Genomic DNA, 2,945 nt, shown 5'->3' with positions numbered 1-2,945 from the left:
AAAAAACCTACAAATCATGATATACAAACACGTCCTTCAAAATCAATTGCACCCCCCTAAAAATCATACAAAATAGGTAGACATATAACTAAAAATAAGAAGAAAATTAAAGATATACAGTTGAAAACCACCATCACAAATCGGCTAACTTAACAACCTCGTATGTTAAAAACAACATGCCACAATAAACCCACATGCACGTTTAGATGCATTACAAACAACACACAATTCCCATAAAATCCATGTTGAAATCCGACCTACCAATAAAATACAAATGAAATGTGGTTTTAGTAAATAAAATGGAAGTCAAAAATAGTGTTTAATAAAAGCCTTTTACCAAACATGAATAGTATATTTCTGATAACTAAAAATGAAATATGAAATGGTTACTTACAACAATGAAAATGACCCGAGAATGAAAGAATCTTATATTCTTTTGAAACTCGCTAAGTCATTAACGTAGAAATGACTTCTAAATTTTCTCAGGTTGCTCCAATCGATCCCTATCCACTTTCGTCCCCATGCTTTTCCTTGTCTTGAAATAGAAACCTGGTCAGATTAGAAATTGAGATTTAAAATAATGTAAACACAGCAAGCGAATAACCAGGGGCTTCAATGGATCAGTTACATAGGTCATCAAAGACTTTGACAGTCATGTTGCTGAAACAATTGGTTTCTTTGAAGTCCTTACCATAGACCTTAAATAGATTTATCGAACTAATACTAATATTTAACGCTAAACAATTTGCGGTATAATAATTTAAACATACAGGGAATGATAGAGTGTAGTATCTGAAAGTAACTAACCCATACACCATATTCTAATTTGATAGCAGAATTTCCTTGCAGATGCTCAACATTATTGGACCAGGCCATAACAACTGAAATGAAAATCCGTTGCGCCACAATATATAACAGTCAGAGTCTACATTGCATATTAATCCAATCCGTTGGTCCGTCATAAGCAAATATTTTTGAGTAAAAATTGAAGCCAAATCTACAATAAGAAAGCAAGATGAAAATCAAAGACCATATTAACAACTAAATGAGTCAAATATAATAATTAACTATGGCCATAACAAATTAAATCCAAGGTACAGGCCCGTTTGATTTAGTTTGATTTCATAAGAAGAGCTAAAACAATTTAAATTCATAATTACCTGTTATAAATTTTGAACATGGGAGCATTAAGGTCACAGTAGAAATCCTTTGCTGAGTGTAGGTTTCTCATAAAGAGCCACCTGCAAATCCAGGTTTCCAAGCTCAAGATAATGAATAAGAATGTGCTACTCATTATGTAAATTCCATGACCTTAGCTTAAACCCGTATTTGAGGCGGTGTCACTAAACCATTGCAACCACCGAAACCCGACACCGGATTCGTAATCCACCTCTCAGCACAATAAGCCAGTAGGGTAATGGTGTCATTTCTTGGCACCACTCTGCACGCTGACACTAATAAAAGTCAACCTAGGGGTAAAAATGTCATTTAAAAGTAAACCATATTCTGAATCCCTATATAACTCATCTGAAAAACCAGTTGAACCACCAATAGCTAAAAATCAATTTGATAAAACAAAATTAACAAATTCCAAATACCTTTTTAAATTCATTGTTCTGTTGTTCCATTCAGAGATTCAGAACTTCGGTTGTTCTGTTCTCACCTTTTTTATATTTTCTCTCTCCTTCACACACAACCACTTAACTTCCTCTAAAACAAGCTAAAGAACTCCCTAACATAATTACAAAAATACTTTGAGCATTCTCGACTTATCATCCATCTTCATCTCTATAATTACAAAACAAAACACTATATTTCTCTCTCATATTCAATTAAATAATATTTTTTTATATTTTTATTATTACAGTTTTCTATGTACTTTACTCACAACCAATTTAACAAATATTAAAAAAAATAAATAGGGTCAAACAAAGTTCCCCCACATTTACAAAAAATCATTACATTTTCACTCTCCACACTATAATTTACACTCATAATCACTCAAAACCTCACCCTATAATTTGCAAACTTTCCTCACATAATTTTAGGGGTTAGGATGAGAATGCTCTTAAGTGAAGTTATAATTCAAGAACAAATTGATAATAGAAAACACAAACGAGTACACGATATTTCGGGTACACCTCTCATATTTTTATAATTAAGAAACTATCTCAAAACTTGAATACAATAATCACTCTTATAACACAATAACATTATCATGACTATGTATTTATAAGGTGATCAAAACTTGGCCAATAAGTAATTACTAAATATAATAAACCCTAATTGCAAACCCATAAACCCATTACATCATTAATGAATTTCGTAGGCCTAATAGGTCCAACCCGATCACATACACATGATAGGTTATATTAATGGAAATTACAAACAATCACCCCTAATTACTCGTAACTAAGAGATCTTCAATGCCGAGCAATCTTCTCATTTCATCAAACTTGATTCTCGAAAGTGCTTTTGTAAGAATGTTAGCTCGCTGTTCCTTGCACTAATGTGCTCCACCGCTAACTCAATCTGCTCCACACATTCTCGTATATAGTTAAATCGGGACTTTATGTGGATGCTCTGACTATGAAAAACATGATTTGTAACCAAGGCAATCGCCAAAATTTCTTGGTTAATTGACCCGATTTTGTCATAATAAGGTTATTCGGTTTCCTTAATCGAGTTATTACCTAATAAACGAATTTGGAGTGATATATTTAATTAAATCATATTCCTAAACCCTAAAAAATATTCTGCAACATCAGCCTCCATCATCCTCCAGCCGATTCCTTTGGTGTTTTGGTGTTCTTCATCAAGTTTTCATCTTTCGATTTGACTTTCAAGTTTCAAGACCCTTTGACTCGTGTTTTCTCCTGATTCCAATCCTCGTTTGGGTAAGTTGTCTTCTGCTTTTTCATAGGTTTTTGTCCCATAAACAAAAT

At 32.9% G+C, this 2,945-nt stretch overlaps 1 long non-coding RNA gene across 1 annotated transcript; it reads right to left on the bottom strand.

Moving 5' to 3' along the window:
- Nucleotides 1-264: 264 nt before the first annotated feature.
- LOC143608510 (uncharacterized) lies at nucleotides 265-1,308 on the bottom strand. The gene is made up of 3 exons (XR_013149273.1): nucleotides 1,161-1,308; nucleotides 808-997; nucleotides 265-549 (listed from the first exon to the last, which is right to left on the bottom strand). It is a non-coding gene; the product is annotated as an uncharacterized LOC143608510 (long non-coding RNA).
- Nucleotides 1,309-2,945: the final 1,637 nt, after the last annotated feature.

The sequence above is a fragment of the Bidens hawaiensis genome, unplaced genomic scaffold, assembly GCF_021521415.1.
Source record: "Bidens hawaiensis isolate Kalapana, Puna unplaced genomic scaffold, B.hawaiensis_p1.1 tig00419378_1, whole genome shotgun sequence".
In the NCBI taxonomy this organism is placed as follows: domain Eukaryota; kingdom Viridiplantae; phylum Streptophyta; class Magnoliopsida; order Asterales; family Asteraceae; genus Bidens; species Bidens hawaiensis.
Note: the sequence above shows the minus strand (reverse complement) of the source record. Positions and strands in the feature narration are given on the sequence as shown.